Here is a 27,423-nt window from a genome sequence, read left to right as displayed (position 1 = left end):
GAAGTCGGACGCTTAACTGACTAAGCCACCCAGGCATCCCTGGACCTCAGTGTTTTAACCATTCATTCATCCCATGAACACTGGAGTCCAATTTGCATATACATCTAACAGTGTTTTCCAAGCTCTTACAGATGCTCAAAATGCCTCATTTCAATGGCAGTGTCTCTCTTATTAATTGATGTCATCAGAATTGCATTACTATAGCTGCAGATGAAAGCACGCCAGTGCCTGTTTAAATGCAGGGCCTTACTCTGGTGCTCACACTACCTTCATGGCTGCACCTGGGTGAACATCACACAGACCACTTTTCAGAACAGCTCTCTCCACAGGAGCAGCTGCAGATTCCTCCCACCTCCTAAAAGCTCACTGCTGTGGAGCAGAGGCAGTTGTATTAGGACACATCGCAGCATCTCACTGCCAAAGTGACAGCTACAATTATGTTTTGGCCGACAGCTGGAGATGAGAGAATGTACAAACAACCAAGGCCACATGAGCCTTCATGAATCAGCAGTTTGTAATACATGTCCAGCTGGTAGGTGAGGTGGGCAACCTGCTGGCTACAGATCTCAAGTTAGCACCTGGCACCCTCCGGTGAAGTCCTCCACGGGACGGCCCCAATGGCCACCCAGGACACAGAAGGGCAGAAGAGTGGGGTGGTCAAGGCTGGGTAAGGTCCAAGCCTGAGGGATAGGCACCTGATTCCTAGGCAAGGGCAGGGGCAGGCAACACAAAGGGCTGAACTACTCAGTGGTGGAGTCCATCTTGCTGAACAGCCTGATGAGTGGTATATTCATATTGGATAGAGGGTTCCTGTTGAGACCCCAGGGCACCACCTCCATGAGGAGCCTGACTGCCATAGGCATGATGTCAGGATAGGGGCCAAGACACCATAGCAAAAACAATCACAGCAGCGGCCATGATAGTGGCAGCTTCCACTAATGGAGACTTCCATATGCCAGGCACCAGGCTTGACCCCTTTACATATGTTTCTTTCTTTTGTCTATAAGACAATCCAGTGAGGCAGTTTCTGTTATCATCCCTTTTTACCAGCAAGAAAACTGAGTCTTAGGGAGGAATGTGATGGAGGCCCAGTAGCTGGCAATTATGGAGATGGAATTTGAGCTCAGACAATGTGGCTCCAGAGTCTGGTTGGTTTATGGCCTCATTATCCTGGTTTGGTCCTTTCAATCTGGTCTTGGTTGCAGGAAGCTAAGAGACCCTCAGCACGTTCCTCGCATAGGGTTAGTTGTGTTGGGGCCTCCAAGTAGACTTTGGTCTGAAAGCCAAGATGTTACCAAAAGAAAATAAACAACAGCTATTTCAGATGACAGGTGCTGGGCTAGGAAATTGGGGGAAAAATGAAAAAGCTACCAGGATTTCCTCATTGTACATTTGTTCTGTTGAACAAGCATCATCAGGAAGCTGCTCTATTACAAGTGTTGTCCCTGAAGACAGAGGGCAGTAGCAGGAACTGTCCTTTCTCTCTGACCCTGGGTCCCTCTGGGGCCCAGCACCAAGGGTGGCCTCCTGAGCCCAGGGCTTGGCTCTTACTCAGCCTGACCTGGGTTCTGGCCAAGGCCTCTGGGAGGGGCGGGCTCAGGCTCTTGGTGTTTTTCCGAGGAGTGCTGCTTCCTTTCTCATGCCCCTTGTTGGAGCAGAATCTGTCCATCCTCACTGTCTGCCCAAACGCAAGCAGACAAGAAGGTCATAGGCTAGCAAATCTGTTCCATATGCTTCCAAAGGGGGCATCTGAAAGGCCAGTGGGGCTGGGGCACAGGAATGTTTGGATTTCAAGTGGCTGCTGCCCATGAATCACCAATTGCATTTTGTGCTCTTAGCTCTGTGAAGGCATCATTTCCAGCAGCCTCACACGGAGCTGGCGGCCAGAGCCTCTTAGTGGGGCTATAAATAGCAGATCATCAACTCACCTCTTCTGAGCTCAGCACAGGCTTCTCAGTTCACTGTGAGTCTTCCTGCGGCCTGCGTGTCAACGTCACTCAGATTTCCCAGGTGAGGCCTGGCTGAGAGATCCAGGGCTTGCTCTGGGGGACTGCATGGTTTGGTTTCCCAGAGCTGTTCAGGGTGAGAGTGAGGGCAATGGCAGACTTTTGAAGAGCTTGACATTTCAGGCGTCATAATTATAATCTCCCGTATCTGAGCTCCTCTCCAATTAAATGCAGTGCCAAGGGACTGTCATTTCTTTAGGAGTCCTAGAAATAAAAGGCAAAAGAGTCACCAAAAACACACCCAGAGAAAGCCACCTGGAGTGGGTAGCAACAAATGAAAGGTTTCATGCCTTCCTGTGGACTTGTCCCCTAACACTGAATGAAATATTTTACGGCTCGCCAGCTGCAGAAGTGAGAGACACTGAATGAAATACTTTACGACTCCCTGGCTTGAGAAGTGAGCTCATATGTTTTAGTATTACTCACTGCTACCATTTATGGAGGGTTCCCTGTGTGCCAGGCTCTGTGCCCAGCCTTCACAGGCAGCATATCATTAAGTCATCCCAATAGCCACACTGGAGTCAACTGCTACCATCACTGGCTTTCTGCAGGTGAGGAGGCAGTGGCTCCCACAGTCACAGGGACAGGGCTGCTGGATTCCAGAGCCCAATTTCTGAACCACCACACTTTCTGACTCCTGCAGAAGAGGAATGTTGGGGTGTCCACGTACTTGGGTGACCAGTGGGAAGTGAACTGTAGTCTCCTTTCTTCAACTCTATGCACTTCATGACTCCCAGACTCCTTTAGTACACAGAACATCCCCTGTCACCATCTTCTTCCAAATCTGACTTTCTCCTAGCTTTCTTGGGGGAAGGCACCAGCTTCCACTTGGCTCTCCAAGCTCAGAGTAATGGTCTTCCTCATATCTTCCTCCCCTGAGGCCCTGAAATAGGCAGGGATCCGGTGGGACTCCTTCCCTCTCCCTCTCCTCCTTCTCTTCTCCAGGTGGCAGCCTCCCTCTAATTTCTTTCCTCCTCTGCCTCAAAAGTTTGAGGCCTGGTCCCCTTTATTGGTTTGTCACAATAGCTTTCCAGCTCAGTGCTGCACCTGGGGAATGTTTTAAGAACACAGATTCTTGGGGCCCCTGGGTGGCTCAGTTGGTTAAGTGTCTGACTTCAGCTCAGGTCAATGATCTCACAGCTCATGAATTCGAGCCCTGTGCCGGGTTCTGTGCTGACAGCCCAGAGCCTGGGTTTGCTTCAGATTCTGTGTCTCTGTCTCTCTCTCTGCCCCTCCACCACTTGCGCTCTCTCTCAAAAATTATAAACACTAAAAAAAAAAAAAAAAAAAGGAACACAGATTCTTGGTTGCCTGCCTCCTTTGGTTCAGACCACCTGAAGTCAAATCTCTCAAGGTAGAGGGCAGGATCAGGATGTTTTAAACAGCTTTTCCAGTGATTTATGAAGCCAGGATTAAGAACTACTTTGTCTGCCTGCCTGCCTAGACTCCAGCATCTCTCTGTTCTCAACCCTCTCAACCACAGCTATCAGTTTGATTTTCTTAAAGCATAGTTTATCTTATGTCATTCTCCTGCTAAAAATCCTTGAGTAGCTCATGTTGCCTGCAGGAAAGCACAAAATTCTTAGTGTGGCGTTCAAGGCCCTCTCCATCCTGGTCCACTCATTTTCCTGCCTACCCCATGCCCCAGCCTATACAGCCACCTCTCCCTGAGTCAGTCTCCTGGCCCTGCTTTCTCTCCTTTGCTTATCTGGACTTTAGGTGTCAGCTGGGCACAGCAGAACACACTGAAACAACAGTGAACCCTCCTTAAGACGCTGAGTCCTCCAATAAAAGGAATGAGGAATTATTGCTAAAATGCCCCTCTTGATTCAAGTACCTTGTGTGCAATTTTAAGTGAAGAGAGTTTTGTGTGGCCTGCAGATGAAAGGAGATCAGCCAGCAGATACAACCCAATAAGTAGTAATGTGTAAACACAGGATAGCAGGAGAGGTGGGGCTCGTGATTGATTCCAAGGACATGGAATTTCAGCATTCTCCTTGCTTTTACTCAAGTCGGAGACAGAGCAGGTCTGGTTAGCACTGGGGCCAGGGCCATGTTTCAAAATGCCTCTCATGCTTTTTTGTCCCGCAGTCCTAGACAAAAGCAGAGGACCGCATTTGGATCTTGTTCAAAAGGTCAAGAGTGTTTTACTAAAACGATTAAACAATGTGTGTGTTTGGACTTTGAAATCCTTTCCCATAAAGAAATGCCTACCCCCAAATAAAATAAAAAGTGATTGTGTTGACTGACAGCAGGCATTCTTTCAGAACGGGGTCTGGAAATTGTTCCCCTCAAGAGCTTTCAGAGTGAAAATGAACCCTAAAAGAACTTCTGGGTAAATGTGGCAGAAGAGACTCTCATGAATCTCCATCTGCTCCCTCCCAAAACTCTACTAAAAACAACTATAAAGGAGTAAAAAGAGTTACAAATCCACAAGGTCTATGAGAACAGGCGGGGAGACAGCAGCAGACAAAGGATGGAAGCACATTTTTGGAAGGTGGGAAGCACAGGAAGGAGTGGTGAGTCACACAGCAGCCCGGGGGAGGTTGAAGGCCTGATTCCTGCAAAGGGGCTCTGAGGGGAGAGGCAGGCCTAGCTGTTTAGCTGTCAGGGACAAGGAGGACAGAGCTACAAATGGGAGGGCTAGTGGAGGCTGTGTGAGAGCACAGTCCCCAGGGGCAAAGGGGTTCTACACCTTGTCCATTCCTGTAGGGCACCTGTGGTGCTCACTGGGGAATTTGGATCAGCACATCAGGCAGTGTGGAGGGTGTGAATAAAGTGCAGAGAATACAGACAACAGCAGAAGTCTAGATACCGAAAGGTAAAATCCCAGCCCCTTTTCCTCATGCAGCCAGACACAGCACTTACTCCCAGGATGGAGACTAAAGAACCCTCTTCTATAGAAGCTGAGCAAACTCAAGGGAAAGACCTACAGATACAGACATGATATGGATACAAACCTTCAATGGAAGAGCCAGCTCATGACCAACTACCTCTACAGGGAAGTTTGCTGTTTGACAAGTTCCATCTAAGCATGCTGATCAAAGCATAATTCTTAGATATTATCAGATAGCTGAGATCCTCAGACATTTAAGGAAAGCTTCAGACATGAGAAACAGGTATGTGGGGAAGTGGAGGAGAGGAAGAATGCCTAAGTTCAGGGAGAAGAAAGCTTTAAAAATGCTATAAAATCCTCAGGGAGAGAAAATAAGGTTTCTACTTCAAGGTTCATTATCCATGAAATGTCAGAACACCAGGGATAATAAAGAAAAGACCCTGAAAGGACTCAGAGAGGGAAAACAGGTCACCTGAGAGGACTGAGGATCAGAATGGCACCAGACTCCTCAACAGCAACACTGGAAGCTGGGAGATAATGGAGTCAGGCCTTTAGAACTCTGAAAGAGAATGAGTTATAGCTTAGACATCTAAACCCAAACCATTAATTACGGGAAATGGTAGAATAAGAGATGTTTGCAGACCCAAAAGACCACAAATAATGTGCCTCTCACACTCCCTTTCTCAGGAAGATCTCTACCCAAATAAAAGAATAGTCCAAGAATGAGGAAGACATGCCCAGGAAAGGGCAAAGGGATGCCCATAGTGATGCTGAAGGAGAGCCTGGATGACAGTGAGGCAGAAGGCCCAGGGGCAAGAGCTCCCCTCTGAGCCAGAGGATAGAGGACTTCAGGTGAGAGATGGCCAGATTACCCGACCAGTATGCCCAAGTGGAAAATTATATTGAGGGGCTATTAGACAGTTATGAGAGTTAGCAATATGTTTATAAAAAAACTGAGTAAATAGAAAACACAGAGCTATTGCGACCTATAACAAACAAACAAACAAACCCCATGACACATAAACTGTGAAAGCAAATAAATGCTGCACCAAGAAAATTTACGTAGCCACAGTAATGTAAACACAGATTATTGATTTAACCAGAGATTGTAATAAACAGCGCTGAGAAGCTGGGGGAAAGGGAAGGAGGATGCAGGTGGCAGTGGATAAAAGAAGCAAAGCCTCATCTCCCATAATTGCAAGAAAATGGATAATGTCTAAAACTGACAAATCAACAAAATAACACTACAAGCATATTATTTAGAGAAATGGAGGAGGTGGTTAAAACTGGCAGAAACAGCTGAAAGAGATTATTTATTTATTTAACTGGTACCTCTGGGTATCAGGCTGGGGTTGGGTTTATGTGGGACAGGGAACTGCTATTTTCTTCTCTCCCCCCCAAAAAATTTTAATGCTTTATTTATTTGAGAGAGAGAGAGAGAGAGGGAGAGAGAGAGAGAGAGAGAAAGAGAGTATAAGCTGGGCAGGGGCAGAGAGAGAGGGAGACAGAATCCACAAAGCAGGCTCCAGGCTCTGAGCTGTCAGTACAGAGCCTGATGCAGGGCTTGAACCCATGAACCACGGGATCATGACCTGAGCCGAGGTCGGCTGCCCAACCGACTGAGCCACCCAGGCGCCCTGGGGAACTGCTATTTTCCACGATACGCCTTTTAGTCCTATTTGACTTTTTGTGTGTATACATTATTTTCACAAAAAATAAAAAGTTTTTAAGAGAGAAATCAAAAGCAGGGCACTCCATGAGTTCGAGCCCCGCGTTGGGCTCTGTGCTGACAGCTTGGAGCTTGGAGCCTGCTTCGGATTCTGTGTCTCCCTCTGTCTCTGCCCCTCCCCTGCTCATGCTCTGTCTCTCTCTGACTCAAAAATAAATAAAAACATTAAAAAAAATTTTTTTAAAGAAAAATCAAAAGAAAATATTTTCAATGGACAAAAACATGTCAGGTATTCATTAATTACATCTCTGTGATTTTTTCTGTCCTGTTGATCTTCCTCTTCATTCATCCATGCATTCATTTATTTTCTTTCAAAGTCTTAAATATGGATGGGAAAATGTGGTGGGGTGGCCAGCAGAAAATGCATTTGGGATATGCTTACACTAAAAAAATGATTTGTTGTTTATCTGAAATTCAAATTTAGTCAGGTGTTCAGTACTTTTATTTCACTAAATCTGTCATTCTAAAATGTGGCCTCTCCTTTTGCTTATCCCACAGGCTAGGCCTAGGGCTAGACAGCGGAATGAGAAATTTCGTCTGCAATTAATATTCACAGTGCGGGAGATAGGTATAGAAACTAACAAAACTACCTGGTCAGATGCTGAGCAGTGATTTGTTACACAGTCAAGATGTGTATGGCATGGTGCCAACACAGTCTCTGTGAGTATATTAAAGAAGTATATTAAAGAAGTACAGTTCTTGCCCTGTGACTGGCAGCTGGGTCCCCCATGGGCCCAATGCCTGGAACTTCTCCCTCTATTTGTCCCTCATGGCTTGGGAGCTGGGCCTAGGGCTCCTGGCGGTCATCATCATCCCTCCTGCAGCATTTTCTCACCAGAGAGGGGGTGGGCAGGATGAGAAGTGACTTCAATTTATCTAAATTCAGGAGTGGGACCACACACTTTATCCTTCTTCCTTTTTATTAAAAAACTAGCTCTTAGGGCACCTGGCTGGCTCAGTCTCTAAAGCATCGATCTTGATCTTGGGATTGTAAATTTAAGTCCTGTGTTGGGTGTAGAGACTTAAAAATAAAACCCCAAAACAAAAACTGTCTCTTAAGCAAATTCTTACCCGGATGCCCAATCTTGTCTGTAGTGTGCTTACTTAAGAGTTTCTCTCAAAGGAGGATTTTTTTTCTTGAACCATGGGAAGAGTCTCCACCACCACTGACTAATGGTAGGAAGGTAATCATTTTCTCCCTTTTGTGCTGGGGAAAGTGTTCTTTGGGGTTAACAGAAGTAACACTAAGGATATGCGAGTCTTCCTGCAGCTAAAATCATCTCTGGAATATGTAAACATAAAATTTGGAAATACATAAATGTATATAAAGAAAATCAGCTATAATCTGAGAGAACACAAAACATAAAGCATTTTTGTTTTGCTATTAATAATTCCTATGTGAGTAGAGGTCAAGGGCAGTCAGGCAGGCAGCAGTTTTCAGAAATTTGTCTGGGATTAAGATTATTAGCTATAGGGTCCTATTCTACAAAACTAGCAGTGAGAATGACAAAAGAGTTCGCTTTGCTTAAGCATTTTCAAAGCTTTCTAAAAACAAATAGCTGTGGCCATATATTTTTTGTTAACGGTAAAATACTTAATCATGTATCTTGGTCAATCATGAATTTATTGTAGATGTGAGATAACTGGGAGCTCAGTTCAACCCAAGCAAGTATTTTCTATTTTTCAGACAACTATAATTGTTTAAAGTTTTTCTATTTAAAGATGAAATCTGACTTCATATAGCTCTCTCAATCTTTGGCCCTATGCCTGCCTTGAAAAGCAAAGAATGAGCTATCTTCTACAAAATAGCCCTTCAAGGATTTGAAGGCAGTCCTCACAATTATGTCCTCTGCTGCCATATGCCACCTGATCTCCAGCTCCCCTCCTCCATCTCCTTCCTGGTGAGCACTAGTTCTTCAATGTGTGCTTGAAATGAGGCATTCAGACTGAACTCCTGGTATGGCCTGAGGCGTACAAAATAGCAAGAACTGTAACTTTCTGTGATCTGAATGCTGAACATTCATTTGGTTAGGTAAAAGCAGCCGCTAGATCGCTGTTTTAAGAACATCAACTTTATGGTCTCTGGCAGAGAGACGAGTCTAATTCAATAGAAAAAAACCTTAGGCTTACACTTACAACAGATTAAAATATTCATGCATCTAGATACAGAAACACCATCTTATATGAATATAAATAATGGATTAACAAACTTTTGCACAACAGAAGCTAACCTGATTTTAATGTTACTACCTCTCAGTTACCTTTGCACAGTAACTTCCTGCAGTAGGAAGCCTTTGGGGAATGTAATTTCCACTGCCTTGTGATGTTAATTTGAGGCAATTATCATAAGTAGACTAAAAAAAGTTTTGCATATTATTTGTTCTTGTGGAAGCCCTGGGCTGTTGGCGAGTCAGGATACTGGAGAGGCCATAGGAGAGGAATATTCAGAATTTAGAAACTTCTTTAATAGCCTCGGATCATAAGGTTTCAAAGCTTTTAATGTTTCCCAGCTTTTGGGCTGGTAAAACCTTCTTTTCTGCAGATGCTGGGAAGCCAGCTTGAAGAGCTCTGAGAGCTCTCTCCACTTGATATTTTAAATGCACCTGAATTTTCAGGTTTTCCAAGGTAGGATAAGCAAGAGTAAAACTGCTTCTCCAGTCCATTTGGCTACTTTAAAACAGTTTTGTCAGGTATAGAGGGGAAAATAAGTAAGCTTTTCCCCTTGACACTTCCAGAACCACTGTAAACTTGGGTTACTTGCTGAGCTTACGTGTGGTGGGAAGAAATAGAAAACCCTGGTGTCTGTAGTTCAGTGCTCTCATCTGACCACCCTCAGGAGGCCTTTTTGAGCCATTTCTAGGAGTGTTTTAACCTGTTGCATTGGTCCCCCTCTTCAAGACCAAAATCAGAATAGAAGAGTTTAAAGTGTTCTTAATAGTAAGTAACTTGCTGTTTCTCCAGATATTTGTTCCTGTGCCGGGGCCCTAGGCTGGGGGTTTTCAGCACATCAGTCATAAAGTGGGAGGCTACACAAAAAGAAGAAAGATTTTGCTCAGGAGAGTATGGAAATTCAAGAATGTGAGAGCTGTGATTGCAATAACTATGCAATGGCTTTAAAGATGAAGGAAGCCCGTGGCTGGTACAAGTTTAGGCACAAACTTTCTACCGTATACTTTGGCAAAATACAGTAAATGCTTTAAAAGTGTGCGTGTTCAAGGGGGCACCCGGGTGGCTCGGTAGGTTGGGCATCTGACTTCGGCTCAGGTCATGATCTCATAGTTCAAGCCCCACATTGAGCTCCATGCTGACAGCTTGGAGACTGGAGCCTGCTTCAAATTCTGTGTCTCCCTCTGTCTCTGCTCCTCCCCTCCTTGCACTCTGTCTCTCTGTCTCTGTCTCTCTCTCAAAAATAAACATTAAAAAAATTAAGAAAAAAAATTCTCCAGGCTCTTTTGAACCAGGAACCTCACTTCTAGAAGTTTATCAGAAGGAAACACAAACAAACCTGGATGTTCACAGAAGTTCAGTTGAAAGGATAAGTCATGTTGGCATTGATTAAAATTTTTTATCATAACTTAAAAGTAGGGGAACGTCCCATTTCAGAAGGAACACTGAGGTGTTTTGGCTTTGAACTATCACCCTCAACAAGGATAATAACAAATCTGCCAACTATGTATTTGGTGAAACCTGGAGAAAAATACAACCTCCAAAGTGTTGATAAGAGTTGCCAAAGACAGGGACACATGGGTGGCTCAGTCGGGGTTAAGCACCCGACTCTTGATCTCAGCTCAGGTCTTGGTATCAGGGTTGGGAGTTCAAGATCCTCATTGGAACCTACTTACAAAAAAAAGAAAAATGTTGCTAAAGATGAAAAAAAGCAGAATATCTGGTGAAACTTCTTGAGTGAGGAGGGAAAATAGAGCTTCTCCAGCAAGTATTCCCTTCCAGAAGGGGAGGATCCTACTCTGAAAGGGAACTACAAGGACAAGGCCTAAATTAAACAAAACAAGATTGCTGGGGATGATGGAAACTCTTGGAAAGCACTATGGGGGAGAGAGGTACTTTTAAAAGTACTCTTAGAAACAAAGGCTGTAAAAAATTCTGGGAGACAAATGGACAGAGAAGCTCTCCTCAACCAAACTGAAATCTAGAGGAGGTGACTTCTCACAGAAGCCATGTTTGAGATCCATCACTGTGATAACAGAGAAGCTTCCTTGGTCCCACCTCTCCACCCCTCCACCACATTTCTAGGGTAAAAATTGCTACCAGCAACAGTGGAACAACACCTGCAAGACACTCAAAGGAAGAAAAGTATGGGCCAAGAATTCTATCCACCAAACTGATCTTTAAGTATAAAGCTTACAGATATTTTTAAAAATAATTATATATTTTTTATTTTGAAAGAGAGCAAGCTGGGGGGAAGGGCAGAAAGAGAGGGAGAGAGAGAATCTTTAGCAGACTCCACACCCAGCTTAGAGCCTGACTAGGGGCTCAACCGTGAGATCATGACCTGAACTGAAATCAAGAATTAGATGCTTAACCAACTGAGCCACCCAGGTGCCCCAAGGTTAGAGAAAAACATTTTATTTATTTTATTTTATTTTTAAAATTTTTTTTTAATGTTTTATTTATTTTTGAGACAGAGAGAGAGCATGAACGGGGGAGGGGCAGAGAGAGAGGGAGACACAGAATCGGAAGCAGGCTTCAGGCTCTGAGCCATCAGCCCAGAGCCCGACGCGGGGCTCGAACTCATGGACCGCGAGATCGTGACCTGAGCTGAAGTCGGACGCCCAACTGACTGAGCCACCCAGGCGCCCCGAGAAAAACATTTTAAAACATGTAAGAAATCAGAGAATATTATTTTCATGAGCCCTTTCTGAAGAACCCACTAGAACCATAGAACAGCAGTCTTAACATCACATGGCAAGCCTTATGAAATCAGGGTAAAAGGACCTTCCTTGAGTATGGAATGCATTTAACTATAGACATAAGAGTAAAACAAATATAGAAATCAGGGTGACAGGTCAGAATTCAAATGTTACATGCCTTAATACTGTAGAAATTTCTAGAGACAAGATAGGAATAAGAATGAGCTTACTAATTGCCTGGAGTCAATGGATTCACAGGATAGTATTTAAAGTTTCTAAATCAAGTAGAAGCTTAAGCATATTTAATACAAACACTAAAATTGATAATCCTATGATTATATGATGGGGGGGAAGGATTGGATTACAAGATAATTTTATTTTGCTCATGGTAAGGAATCAAAAGATACAGTGCCAAAAGAAAATGGATGAAGGGTATTTTACATAGATAACTTCTAGAATAAAAATACAAAACTTCCTAATAGCAAAACTACATTAAGGAAAAGGGGAAATACAAAAGTGCATTATGAAAACCAACATAAAATAATGACACAATTGAGAACAAATATATCTGTCATTTCAGTAAGTGAGTTTAATTCATCTTTTAATTTTTTATTTTATTTTTTTAAACGTTTATGTATTTATTTTTGACAGAGAGCGCACCAGCAGGTTAGGAGCAGAGAGAGGGATACAGAGGATCCCAAGCAGCCTCTGCATTGTCAGCACAGAGCTCGATGTGGGGCTCGAGCTCACCAACTGTGAGATCATGACCTGAGCCAAAATCAAGAGTCAATCGCTTAACCAACTGAGCCACCCAGCCACCCCATAACTCATTTTTTAAAAATAGTTTTCAAAGTAGAATTCAAAATTCGATCCAACTCTAAACTGTACACATCTAAGATAAAATGATTCTGAAAGGTTAATAATAAATGGATGGGCATAGAAAGGCATACCAAAAAATTATAAACATTAAAAATCTTAATATCTGACAACATAAAATTCAGGGCAAAAAGCTTTAACCAAGATAAAGAGAAGTAATCTTTGTAGCTAAAGACTACAATCCACTATAAAAATTTAAGTTATGAATATTTATGCATTAAGTAATATAGCAAGGACTTTCATATAATAGAAACTATAGAGATATGAGATTTAGACAGAGACACACTAATAACAGAAGAACTTTTTTTTTTCTTTAAAGTTTATTTTATTTATTTTGAGAGAGAGAGAGCGAGCAAGGGAGGGGAGAGAGAGGGAGGGAGAGAGAGAATCCCAAGCAGGCTCTGTGCTGTTAGCCTGGAAGCTCAACTTGGGGCTTGATCGTTAGGAACCATGAGATCATGGCCTGACCTGAAATCAAGAGTTAGTCCCTTAACGGGGCGCCTGGGTGGCGCAGTCGGTAAGCGTCCGACTTCAGCCAGGTCACGATCTCGCGGTCCGTGAGTTCGAGCCCCGCGTCGGGCTCTGGGCTGATGGCTCAGAGCCTGGAGCCTGTTTCTGATACTGTGTCTCCTTCTCTCTCTGCCCCTCCCCCGTTCATGCTCTGTCTCTCTCTGTCTCAAAAATAAATAAACGTTGAAAAAAAAAAATTAAAAAAAAAAAAAAAAAAAAAAAAAAAGAGTTAGTCCCTTAACAAACTGAGCCACACAGGTGCCCCTAAAAGACGTTGATTTACCTTTCCCAATCCAGAACAGATCAAGTGGTCACAATTAAATGATGATCTAGAACTCCAAGCAACACAATCAACAAGGTAGATGTTATTGATAGTGATCAAACATTGTCCTCTGAGAATAGAAAACATACTATGTTTTCGAGTGCTCTGGAATATCCATACACATACACTTAGACACACACAAAAGATTATATATTAGGCCACAAACCAGACCTCACTACCACAGTAAAAATAATGCAGATAGCATTTTATAATAATGACACAAGAATCATTGACATTTATAACATGTTCAGAAAACAAAAATTGTGCTCTTTGGATATATATGGGGGTCTATATTAAATAACTCTATAATCAAAGGGAAAATACAAATTCAAAATTGCATAATTTCTAGAAAACAACAATAATGAACATACCACATAGAAGGATCTCTGAGTACAGTTAAAGTAGTACTCAAAGAAAAATTCATTTCATTAAATAATTATATCAACATAAATGAAAGAAAAAGAAATGGATTAAACTGGCTTAAAAAACTAGAAAAATATTTTTAAAATAAGCCAAAGGAAAGCAAAAGGAAAATTTAATAAAGATAAATACAGAAATTAATCAGTTAAAATAACAAAACTATAGTGGAACTTATTAATAAATAAGCTTATTCTTAGAAAAAATTCAATCATGTTAACTAACTGGAATTTAAATAAAAGCTTAAAAAAAAGAAAAAAATTCGGGGCACCTGGGTGGTTCAGTCAGTTAAGCATTAAACTTTGGCTCAGGTCATGATCTCATGGTTCATGAGTTCAAGCCCTATGTTGAGCTCTCTGCTATCAGTGCAGAGCCCACTTTGGATCCTCTGTCTCCTCTCTTTGCCCCCTTCCAACTCTCTCTCTCTCTCTAAAATAAATTAACATAAAAAAATAAAAAATTCAATAAATTGGTTAACCACAAACTAATCTCAAAAAAAAAAAAAAAAAAAAAGAGAGAGAGAGAGAGAATGTACAAACACCCAAAATAAAAAATTACAAGGGGAGGGAAAGATTCACACAAACATTGGAAAGTAAAAAACAAATTAAAAAAAAAGCATACAAAATACCATAAGAGAATATCTTACACAGTTTTATGCAAATAAATTACAAAACATGAATGAAATGTACAATTTTATCAGAATGCTAAAAGTAGAAAACCAAAAGGGACTAATGTGCATAAAATAATTTGAATAAAAATATTATGGATAAATATATACAGATGTAGTATTATACAAAATATAATAAATATTAATTTCAATATAGAATTTTGTCAAAGTAATTTGGCAGTGTGGAGTGTGGAGCCTACTTCGGATTCTCTCTCCTTCTCTCTCTCTGCCCCTCCCCCTCTCATTCTCTCTCCCTAAAAAGAAAAAAACTTAAAAAAAAGAGAAAAAGAATAAAAACTTACAATTTCTTTTCATAAAGCAAATATAAGTACACTAAAACCAAAATATAATAACAATGAAAAAAATAGGACAGTATCATTTTCAAATATCAGTGCAAAAATCCTAAATAAAATTTTAGTAAATAGAATCTAAAAGCACTTGGGAAGAGGGCACCTGGTTAGCTCAGTCAGTTGAGCACCAGACTCTTGGTTTTAGCGGGGGTCATGATCTCTCAGTTAGTGGGTTCTAGCCCTGCATTGGCAGCACTATCAGTGCAGAGCCTGCTTGGGATTCTCAACCTCTCCCTCACTCGCTGCCCCTCCCCAACTCTCACGCTCTCTTTTTCTCTCAAAATAAACTTAAAAAAAGCATATTGGAAGAATAATATATTGTGACCAAATGGAGTTTATTCTAGAAATGGAAATGAAGTTTAATGTTAGAAAATCCACTAATAAGAGTCATTATAAATCATATCAATAGTTCTAAATATAAAATTATATGACTGCGTTTATAAGTACTGAAAATGCATTTGATAAGACTAAATATTTACTCTCAATTAAAGACAAGACATTCAGTAAAATGGGAATTAATGGATACATCCTCAAAATGGAAAGCAACAGTTTACTTAACAGGGGAACACTAGAGACTCAGATATTTAGAATATGTTAGACTTAGTAACCAATGCAGTATGGACACAAGAAATAAATTACTGGTAAAAGAAACTGAAAAGAAACATTCTAGATCATTTTCTAGAGTATCTTCTAGAATTCTCTTAAGGTTTTCAGGGCCACAATAAAAAGAACTGGTGAGGAAGGTTCTAGAAGATAATCTGAGGAGAAGGAAAGAAGAGGAGCAGAAAAAGGAGGAAGAAGGTAAAGAAAGAAGAGGAAAAAAATAAGAAAAAAGAAAAGGAAGTGTAGTGGCTTAAAATACAGTCACAAATTCTTTGATCCTCCATTCAAAAGATGGAGCCTAATTCTTTTGTCCTCAATTGTGTACTATACTTAGTGACTTACATCTAGTGAACAGACTTAAGTTCTAAGTGATGGTATGTGACCTATGAGTCTATGTCATAAAGAATATTGTGGCTTCTGCCTTGCTTTTTCTTGGTTCACAAACTCTGAAGAAAGACCCCTGCCCTGTGAGGAAGGACACACAAGCAGCCCTGTAGAGAGGTAGGTCCATGTAGTGAGAAGCGACATCTATGGCCAACAGCATTCTTGGAGGTGGCTCCTCTAGACCCTAAACAGGCCTTCACATAAATGAAGCCCCCACCAACAAATGTATCGAAACATCATCAGAGACCCTGAGCCAGAACCACACCGCTAAAGCTACTTGTGAATTTATAGGAATTGTGAGAAAACAAATGTTTATTTTTTTGCTATCAAGTTTCAGAGAAACTTGTTATGCAGCCATATAAGGAATACAGAAGGCAAAATAAAGTCATTTTCAGATTGACAAAAAGTGAGTTTGTCACCAACAGATCTGTACTAAAGGAAATAACAAATTTTTCAGGTAGAATAAAAATGATACCATATGGGAAGTATAGATAAAGAAGGAATGAAGAACAAATAAAGTAGTGACTATATGTATTAATCAATATTTGATCAGGTTTTAAAATATATAACAACAAACATACCTAAATAAATGCAGAGATACACCCTGTTTACAGATTGTAAGATTTGAAATTAAGATGTTAATTTTCCCCAAATTGATGTATAGATTCAGTACAACCCCAATTAAAAACCCAGTAGTTGGGGCGCCTGGGTGGCTCAGTTGGTTAGGCCTCCGACTTCAGCTCAGGTCACGATCTCACAGTCCGTGAGTTCGAGCCCCGCGTCGGGCTCTGAGCTGATGGCTCAGAGCCTGGAGCCTGCTTCCGATTCTGTGTCTCCCTCTCTCTCTGCCCCTTCCCCGTTCATGCTCTGTCTCTGTCTGTCTCAAAGGTGAATAAACGTTAAAAAAAAAAAAAAAATTAAAAAAAAAACCAAAAACCCAGTAGCCTAGGTGTGCCTGGGTGGTCAGTCTGTTGTGTCCAGCTCTTGGTTTCAGCTCAGTTCATGATCTCACAGTTTGTGAGTTCAAGCCCCGCACTGACACCACAGAACCTGCTTAGGATTCTTTCTTTCTGCCCCTCCCCTGCTCACTGTTGCTCTCTCAAAATAAATAAATAAACTTAAAAAAATCTTTTTAAATAACCCCCCAAACCAGCAGCCTGTTTTTGTAGAAATTGACAAGCTAATGCTAAAATCTGTATTAAAAAACAATAGACTAACATAGCCAAAAGGGGTGCCTGGCTGGCTGGGGCGGTAGAGCATGGGACTCTGGATCTCAGGATTGTGAATTCAAGCACCATATAAATATATATATATATATATATATATATATATATATACACATACACATATATATATATATATACGTGTATATATATATACATATATACACACATATATATACATATATACACATATACACACATACATATATACATATACATACACACACACACACACACACATATATATATATATATATATATATATATATATATATATATATAATATAAAGTAGCCAAAACAATTTTGGAGAAGAACACAGTTGGAGAACTGAAACAATTTGATCTTAAGACTTAGGAGGGAGAACTTTGGCAAGATGGCGGCGTAGGACGACGCTGGGCTCACCGCGCGTCCTGCTGATCACTTAGATTCCACCTACACCTGCCTAAATAACCCAGAAAAACGCCAGAGGATTAGCAGAACGGAGTCGCCGGAGCCAAGCGCAGACGAGAGGCCCACGGAAGAGGGGCCCCTCCTGAAGTGGATCACCTAAGGAGAAGCGAGCTAAGCCTGCCCCTCCTGCCCCTGTGCACCTTGCCTACCCACCCCAGCTAATATGCCAGATCCCCAGCATCACAAGCCTGGCAGTGTGCAAGTAGCCCAGACGGGCCACGCCACCCCACAGTGAATCCCACCCCTAGGAGAGGGGAAGAGAAGGCACACACCAGTCTGACTGTGGCCCCAGCGGTGGGTTGGGGGCAGACATCAGGTCTGACTGCGGCCCCGCCCACCAACTCCAGTTATACACCACAGCACAGGGGAAGTGCCCTGCAGGTCCTCACCACACCAGGGACTATCCAAAATGACCAAGCGGAAGAATTCCCCTCAGAAGAATCTCCAGGAAATAACAACAGCTAATGAGCTGATCAAAAAGGATTTAAATAATATAACAGAAAGTGAATTTAGAATAATAGTCATAAAATTAATCGCTGGGCTTGAGAACAGTATACAGGACAGCAGAGAATCTCTTGCTACAGAGATCAAGGGCCTAAGGAACAGTCACGAGGAGCTGAAAAACGCTTTAAATGAAATGCAAAACAAAATGGAAACCACTACGGCTCGGATTGAAGAGGCAGAGGAGAGAATAGGTGAACTAGAAGATAAAGTTATGGAAAAAGAGGAAGCTGAGAAAAAGAGAGATAAAAAAATCCAGGAGTATGAGGGGAAAATTAGAGAACTAAGTGATATACTAAAAAGAAATAATATACGCATAATTGGTATCCCAGAGGAGGAAGAGAGAGGGAAAGGTGCTGAAGGGGTACTTGAAGAAATAATAGCTGAGAACTTCCCTGAACTGGGGAAGGAAAAAGGCATTGAAATCCAAGAGGCACAGAGAACTCCCTTCAGACGTAACTTGAATCGATCTTCTGCACGACATATCATAGTGAAACTGGCAAAATACAAGGATAAAGAGAAAATTCTGAAGGCAGCAAGGGGTAAACGTGCCCTCACATATAAAGGGAGACCTATAAGACTCGTGACTGATCTCTCTTTTGAAACTTGGCAGGCCAGAAAGAATTGGCACGAGATTTTCAGGGTGCTAGACAGAAAAAATATGCAGCCAAGAATCCTTTATCCAGCAAGTCTGTCATTTAGAATAGAAGGAGAGATAAAGGTCTTCCCAAACAAACAAAAACTGAAGGAATTTGTCACCACTAAACCAGCCCTACAAGAGATCCTAAGGGGGACCCTGTGAGACAAAGTACCAGAGGCATCACTACAAGCATAAAACATACAGACATCACAATGACTCTAAACCCATATCTTTCTATAATAACACTGAATGTAAATGGATTAAATGCGCCAACCAAAAGACATAGGGTATCAGAATGGATAAAAAAACAAGACCCATCTATTTGCTGTCTACAAGAGACTCATTTTAGACCTGAGGACACCTTTAGATTGAGAGTGAGGGGATGGAGAACTATTTATCATGCGACTGGAAGCCAAAAGAAAGTTGGAGTAGCCATACTTATATCAGACAAACTAGACTTTAAATTAAAGGCTGTAACAAGAGATGAAGAAGGACATTATATAATAGTTACAGGGTCTATCCATCAGGAAGAGCTAACAATTATAAATGTCTATGCGCCGAATACCGGAGCCCCCAAATATATAAAACAATTACTCATAAACATAAGCAACCTTATTGATAAGAATGTGGTAATTGCAGGGGACTTTAACACCCCACTTACAGAAATGGATAGATCATCTAGACACACGGTCAATAAAGAAACAAGGGCCCTGAATGAGACATTGGATCAGATGGACTTGACAGATATATTTAGAACTCTGCATCCCAAAGCAACAGAATATACTTTCTTCTCGAGTGCACATGGAACATTCTCCAAGATAGATCATATACTGGGTCACAAAACAGCCCTTCATAAGTTTACAAGAATTGAAATTATACCATGCATACTTTCAGACCACAATGCTATGAAGCTTGAAATCAACCACAGAAAAAAGTCTGGAAAGCCTCCAAAAGCATGGAGGTTAAAGAACACCCTACTAACGAATGAGTGGGTCAACCAGGCAATTAGAGAAGAAATTAAAAAATATATGGAAACAAACGAAAATGAAAATACAACAATCCAAACGCTTTGGGACGCAGCAAAGGCAGTCCTGAGAGGAAAATACATTGCCATCCAGGCCTATCTCAAGAAACAAGAAAAATCCCAAATACAAAATCTAACAGCACACCTAAAGGAACTAGAAGCAGAACAGCAAAGGCAGCCTAAACCCAGCAGAAGAAGAGAAATAATAAAGATCAGAGCAGAAATAAACAATATAGAATCTAAAAAAACTGTAGAGCAGATCAACGAAACCAAGAGTTGGTTTTTTGAAAAAATAAACAAAATTGACAAACCTCTAGCCAGGCTTCTCAAAAAGAAAAGGGAGATGACCCAAATAGATAAAATCATGAATGAAAATGGAATTATTACAACCAATCCCTCAGAGATACAAACAATTATCAGGGAATACTATGAAAAATTATATGCCAACAAATTGGACAACCTGGAAGAAATGGACAAATTCCTGAACACCCACACACTTCCAAAACTCAATCAGGAGGAAATAGAAAGCTTGAACAGACCCATAACCAGTGAAGAAATTGAATCGGTTATCAAAAATCTCCCAACAAATAAGAGTCCAGGACCAGATGGCTTCCCAGGGGAATTCTACCAGACATTTAGAGCAGAGATAATACCTATCCTTCCCAAGCTATTCCAAGAAATAGAAAGGGAAGGAAAACTTCCAGACTCATTCTATGAAGCCAGTATTACTTTGATGCCTAAACCAGACAGAGACCCAGTCAAAAAAGAGAACTACAGGCCAATATCCCTGATGAATATGGATGCAAAAATTCTCAATAAGATACTAGCAAATCGAATTCAACGGCATATAAAAAGAATTATTCACCATGATCAAGTGGGATTCATTCCTGGGATGCAGGGCTGGTTCAACATTCGCAAATCAATCAACGTGATACATCACATTAACAAAAAAAAAGAGAAGAACCATATGATCCTGTCAATCGATGCAGAAAAGGCCTTTGACAAAATCCAGCACCCTTTCTTAATAAAAACCCTTGAGAAAGTCGGGATAGAAGGAACATACTTAAAGATCATAAAAGCCATTTATGAAAAGCCCACAGCTAACATCATCCTCAACGGGGAAAAACTGAGAGCTTTTTCCCTGAGATCAGGAACACGACAGGGATGCCCACTCTCACCGCTGTTGTTTAACATAGTGCTGGAAGTTCTAGCATCAGCAATCAGACAACAAAAGGAAATCAAAGGCATCAAAATTGGCAAAGATGAAGTCAAGCTTTCGCTTTTTGCAGATGACATGATATTATACATGGAAAATCCGATAGACTCCACCAAAAGTCTGCTAGAACTGATACATGAATTCAGCAAAGTTGCAGGATACAAAATCAATGTACAGAAATCAGTTGCATTCTTATACACTAACAATGAAGCAACAGAAAGACAAATAAAGAAACTGATCCCATTCACAATTGCACCAAGAAGCATAAAATACCTAGGAATAAATCTAACCAAAGATGTAAAGGATCTGTATGCTGAAAACTATAGAAAGCTTATGAAGGTAATTGAAGAAGATTTAAAGAAATGGAAAGACATTCCCTGCTCATGGATTGGAAAAATAAATATTGTCAAAATGTCAATACTACCCAAAGCTATCTACACATCCAATGCAATCCCAATCAAAATTGCACCAGCATTCTTCTCGAAACTAGAACAAGCAATCCTAAAATTCATATGGAATCACAAAAGGCCCCGAATAGCCAAAGGAATTTTGAAGAAGAAGACCAAAGCAGGAGGCATCACAATCCCAGACTTTAGCCTCTACTACAAAGCTGTCATCATCAAGACAGCATGGTATTGGCACCAAAACAGACACATAGACCAATGGAATAGAATAGAAACTCCAGAACTAGACCCACAAACGTATGGCCAACTCATCTTTGACAAAGCAGGAAAGAACATCCAGTGGAAAAAAGACAGTCTCTTTAACAAATGGTGCTGGGAGAACTGGACAGCAACATGCAGAAGGTTGAAACTAGACCACTTTCTCACACCATTCACAAAAATAAACTCAAAATGGATAAAGGACCTGAATGTGAGACAGGAAACCATCAAAACCTTAGAGGAGAAAGCAGGAAAAGACCTCTCTGACCTCAGCCGTAGCAATCTCTTACTCGACACATCCCCAAAGGCAAGGGAATTAAAAGCAAAAGTGAATTACTGGGACCTTATGAAGATAAAAAGCTTCTGCACAGCAAAGGAAACAACCAACAAAACTAAAAGGCAACCAACGGAATGGGAAAAGATATTTGCAAATGACATATCGGACAAAGGGCTAGTATCCAAAATCTATAAAGAGCTCACCAAACTCCACACCCGAAAAACAAATAACCCAGTGAAGAAATGGGCAGAAAACATGAATAGACACTTCTCTAAAGAAGACATCCGGATGGCCAACAGGCACATGAAAAGATGTTCAGCGTCGCTCCTTATCAGGGAAATACAAATCAAAACCACACTCAGGTATCACCTCACGCCAGTCAGAGTGGCCAAAATGAACAAATCAGGAGACTATAGATGCTGGAGAGGATGTGGAGAAACGGGAACCCTCTTGCACTGTTGGTGGGAATGCAAATTGGTGCAGCCGCTCTGGAAAGCAGTGTGGAGGTTCCTCAGAAAATTAAAAATAGACCTACCCTATGACCCAGCAATAGCACTGCTAGGAATTTATCCAAGGGATACAGGAGTACTGATGCATAGGGCCACTTGTACCCCAATGTTCATAGCAGCACTCTCAACAATAGCCAAATTATGGAAAGAGCCTAAATGCCCACCAACTGATGAATGGATAAAGAAATTGTGGTTTATATACACAATGGAGTACTACGTGGCAATGAGAAAAAATGAAATATGGCCTTTTGTAGCAACGTGGATGGAACTGGAGAGTGTGATGCTAAGTGAAATAAGCCATACAGAGAAAGACAGATACCATATGGTTTCACTCTTATGTGGATCCTGAGAAACTCAACAGAAACCCATGGAGGAGGGGAAGGAAAAAAAAAAAAAAGAGGTTAGAGTGGGAGAGAGCCAAAGCATAAGAGACTGTTAAAAACTGAGAACTGAGGGTTGATGGGGGGTGGGAGGGAGGGGAGGGTGGGTGATGGGTATTGAGGAGGGCACCTTTTGGGATGAGCACTGGGTGTTGTATGGAAACCAATTTGTCAATAAATTTCATATAAAAAAAAAAAGACTTACTATAAGGGGCGTCCAAGTAGCTCAGTCAGTTAAGTGTCTGACTTTGGCTCAGGTCATGATCTTGCGTTGGGCTCTGTGCTAACAGCTCAGAGCCTGGAGCCTGCTTTGGATTCTGTGTCTCTCTCTCTGCCCCTCCCCCATGCGCACACTATCAAAAATGAATAAACATAAAAAAATTTAATAGAAAAAAAGACTTACTATAAAGCTATAGCAGGAGTTGGCACATTATTGCCCATGGGCACAATCTAGCCTGCAGTCTGTTTTTGTAAGGCCTACAAGCTAAAAATGCTTTTTACATTTTTTTAAATAGTTGGAAAAAGAAACAAAGTAAAGTATGCAACAGGAGTTATATGCAGCCCCCCTTTACAGAAGAACTTTGCTAACTCTGAGTCACACTAATCAAGACCGTATAGTATTGGTAAAAAGACAGACACATAGATCAATGACACAGAATAGAATCCAGAAATAGACTCACATAAATATGGTCAATTGATTTTTGACAAGGATATCAAGGTAATTGAATGGAAAAAAGATAGTCTTTTCAACAAATTGTACTGGACCAATTAGGTGACCACACAGCCAAAAAAAAAAAAAAAATCTCAACCTATGTTGGGAAACAATTTCTCAGTGGGTCTCTCATGTATCTGCACATTTTAAGAGTTAGACACTAACTGCCCTTTTGTTCTAGACTATCTTTTCAAGGATGTTTGTCCATGAAACAGCTTAGAGATAGTGTCCACCTTCAGAGTAAAGGGCAAGTTTGCTTACTGTCCAGATAAAAAAAGATAATGTATTGTTCTGGGTCAAAGGTTGGGCAGGTTTGCTTGCAGTCCTTTATAAAAGATTGCTGTTCCCTAAGCTTAGGGTTCCTCAGCTGTGACACAAACCCACTGTGCGTACTCTGTACTTTTTCCACCCGGCCCCTTGGCATAGCCCACCGTGGGACTTATGGACAAGGGAACCAACATCAACTTGAAGCCAACGCTGCTCCCTATGCTGTGAGTCATCAAGTTCTTTGTCTCTATCATAGGAGTCTTAGATCTTTTTCCAGCAGACATTGAAAATGGGCCACAGTAACTTGTTACCTTCCAAGTGGGGTAAAATTTTATACCCTTTATCATCTTGACAATCCATACCTTGCATCATATGCAAAAATTAATTTGAAATGAATCATATATCTAAACGTAAAACCATAAAACTTCCAGAAGAGAACAGAAAATCTTCATGTCATTGGGTGAGTCAAAGTTTTCTTAGAAAGGACCAAAAGTGTGACTCAGAAAAAAAAAAAAATTGTATTTCATCAAAATATAAAACTCTTGCTCTTCAAAAGCCAGGATTTTTAGGGCAGCAAAACTATTCTGTGTTACTATAATGGTGGATTCACATCATTACACATTCATCAAAATCTATAGAACGTACTACACCAAGAGTGAACCCTAATGTAAACTATGGACTTTGGATGATAACGACGTGTCAGTGTAACAAATGTACCACTCTGGTGCTAGATGTTGATAGTGTAGGAAGCTGGAGGGAGAGGAGAAAAGGAGATGGATACTGCACTTTCTGTTCAATTTTTCTGTAAATCTAAACATTTCTAAAATACAGTCTCTGGGGTGCCTGTGTGGCTCAGTCAGTTACACGGTTAAGTATCTGACTCTTGGTTTCCGCTCAGATCATGATTCTCATGGTTTGTGAGTTTGAGCCCTGGTTCATGAGTTCGAGCCCCACACTGGGCTTTGTGCTCACAGTGCGAAGCCTGCTTGGGATTCTCTATCTCCCTCTATTTATGCTTCGCCCCTGCGCATGCTCACATGTGGGAGCTCTCTCTCTCAAAATAAATAAATAAACATTAAAATTAAATAAATAGAACAAAAACCAAAAAAAAGTATCTCTCTTCTCTAAAATGGCAAGGAATGTGAGTAGACATTTCTCCAAAGATGTGCAAGTGGCCAATAAGCACATGAAAGATGCTCAACATAATTAGTTCTTAGGGAAATAAAAAACCACAATGAGATACATCTTTGTACACACTGAGATGACTGTAATAAAAGAAAAGGAAAATAGTAAGTGAAGTCATACAATGCTGGTGAGTATGGAGAATGGTGCAGACATGGTGGAGAACAATCTGTCGGCTCTTCAAAAAGTTAGACACAGCAATCCACTATATCATCAAGAAAACTGAAAATGTATGTCCACACAAAAACTTGTACATGAATGTTCATAGAAGCATTATTCATAATAGCCAAAATGTAAGAATAACCCAGATGTCCATCAAATGATGAATGGATAAAGAGAATGAGGCATATCCATATGATGTAGTGGTTTTCAGCCATAAGAAGGAATGAAGAACTGTAACACGGTACAACATGGATGAGCCTTGAAAACATTATACAAGGGAAAGCTAGTCACAAAAAATCACATATTGCATGATTCACTTATGTTACATGTTCAGAACAGGAAATCCATAGAGACAAAAAGTAGATTTGTGGTTGGCAGGTGCTGGAGGGAGTGGGGAACAAGTGCTAATGGATATGTGGTTTCTTTTGGGGTGACAAAAATGTTCTATGTTCAGTTTGTGTTGATTAGTTGCACAAATCTGTGAATATACTAAACCATTGGATTGTATACTATAAATGGGTGAAACTTTCTGGTATGTGAAATATATCTCAATAAAGATTAAAAAAAAAAGATGAGGTAGGAAAATTGATCCTTGTCTATATAAGTAAGTACTCCACTCTGAGGAAATCTGAATCATAAAAACAAGTTGGAAATAATAAATTGGGGGGAAAAAAGAAATAATAAACTTGGCAATAATTTACAAGACCAAAGGGTCCTATAAAATGTTAATACCAACATTTTTAGACTACTTCACATTTTGAAAGAATAATGTAACAATATCATGTTATTTTTATAATACCTATTTGTATACATTTGGGTTCTTCCGATTTGCATGCTTGTATGAATATATTTGTATGTAGGTATATATACATATATGTATATGACTCATTATCAAAAACGATGCTAAATAAGCTAGTTGCTGGAGGACCCCTTAGCTTTTCCCCACCCCAGTGGCCAAGTTAGCTGTGGAGCTACAGCCGCTGATAACAAAACTTGGGTTCTAATTTTTGGGCCAGCCTCTCAACTGTCTATCAGGTGACTAAGAAGTTGGTTCAGAGAAGTCTGATCAATGTTTTTCAAAGTTTGCTCAGCGCCAGATGGAATCAACTACCTGGAGCCTTGATTCTGAGCATCCAGCGAGAGGCCTGGGAATCTGCTATTTGAACAAGCCCCTCAGGAGATGTGATTTGCACTCAATTTTGAGAGTCCTGGCTGTGGGCACCTATTCCTGACTGCTGTGGAGAAGCTGAGATCGTCTTGGTTTTACAACCCTGTTCACATTCTCCCTGCTTGAGGGGGTGAGAGTACTATGTCTCCCTATTGTTAACCATAATGGGAGTTCACTGAGCCTGGTACTGGGTTTGTGAACACAATGTCCTCATTAGACTGCCTGGTATTTCCATTTTGTGTGGAGGTTTCTGCCTGCTGGGGTCCTAACATCCCATTAGAAACTGCAGAAGCAGCAGACATCACAGATGGCTCTGCCTTTGGACCCTACTCTGTAGCCCTGGATCCTGGATTCTCGGCCCAGCTCTGTACCTCTGTACCAAATGATAAGGGATGATGGGGAATCCTCTTAGGTCAATAATCTCTCAAGGCTGAAGGGGGCTCAAGTGATTTCCCAAGTGCTGTGCTTGAATGCTTCCAGGAATAGGAAATTCACTACTTACAAGTAAGCTCTTCTCTCAGTGGATCTGCTACCTGACACCTGAACAGACACCAGAGTTATGCTAGTTCACCTGCTCAGCTCCTGTGGACACATCCATTCCAATTCTTTCCAACATCTTTTGGAAACAGAGGTGTCACTGCTCTGGTTAAAATCCTTCAGAGGCTCCCCATTCCTCTTAGGAACTAGACCACAGTCCCTACCATGGCCAGCTATTTTTGCTGATCTTTGCTGCCTCATCTCCTTCACTGTCCCCCACTGTAGAACCCTGCCACACAGATCTTGGCCTGTTCTTACCAGGCCAGACTGGGTCTTACCATGGCCTATGTCTCTTTACGTGGTTAACTCCTGTTCATCTCTCTGCTCTCCTATATCACTTCCTGGATACTCATGTCTGGATCAGGTCCCTTGCTTATTCATGCTCCTAACACTCTGGGCCTTCTTATGAACATCTGCCAACGCTGAATATTTTCACTCAAGCAATTATTTCACTCACGTTTGCCTCCCCCAGCAGACAGCAAAGTTCATTAAAGCAGGGCTTTGAGTTTGCTCTCTTGCATCCCCAGCATCTAGCAAAAGGCCTGGCAGGTATTTAATTGGCTGGGTAGCTGGCTCCGGGAAGGTGGGCCACAACCTGAATGGGTGTCGAGACCTTTGGGAATTAATCAAAGACCCTAAGTAGCTACACATATAAGCCCTCAGAACTGAGAGCATCCATCTGAGGGCTGGGTGCAGGGGAAAGCCCCAGGGCAAGGACACAGCACAGCTGTGGCTGGTACCGAGCTGCCGAATGGGAGAGGGGCACTCCGTCTCTGTGCTTGGGGCCTCCATTTCCCTACCGGTTCCCCGCGGGTCGACTGAGAACGGCCCCTGCGACTCCTGGGTGGACGCACGCCAGGCGCCTGGGACTGCGGAGGTCTGAGGGGCCGGGGCCGGGGCCGGTGAGGCCGCCGCTCCCGGCGAGGGCGCTCCAGGCCGGTCGT

General features: G+C 41.5%; 1 long non-coding RNA gene across 1 annotated transcript; it reads right to left on the bottom strand.

Annotated features, from left to right (window-relative positions):
* Positions 1–1,045: 1,045 nt before the first annotated feature.
* LOC125167849 (uncharacterized) lies at positions 1,046–27,412 on the bottom strand. Its single transcript, XR_007152969.1, has 3 exons — positions 27,280–27,412; positions 1,929–2,210; positions 1,046–1,276 (listed from the first exon to the last, which is right to left on the bottom strand). It is a non-coding gene; the product is annotated as an uncharacterized LOC125167849 (long non-coding RNA).
* Between the last annotated feature and the right edge of the window lie 11 nt (positions 27,413–27,423).

Source organism: Prionailurus viverrinus, chromosome A1 (genome assembly GCF_022837055.1).
Source record: "Prionailurus viverrinus isolate Anna chromosome A1, UM_Priviv_1.0, whole genome shotgun sequence".
Lineage (NCBI taxonomy): Eukaryota > Metazoa > Chordata > Mammalia > Carnivora > Felidae > Prionailurus > Prionailurus viverrinus.
The sequence above is the reverse complement of the archived record's forward strand: the minus strand, read 5'-3'. Positions and strand labels throughout refer to the sequence as shown.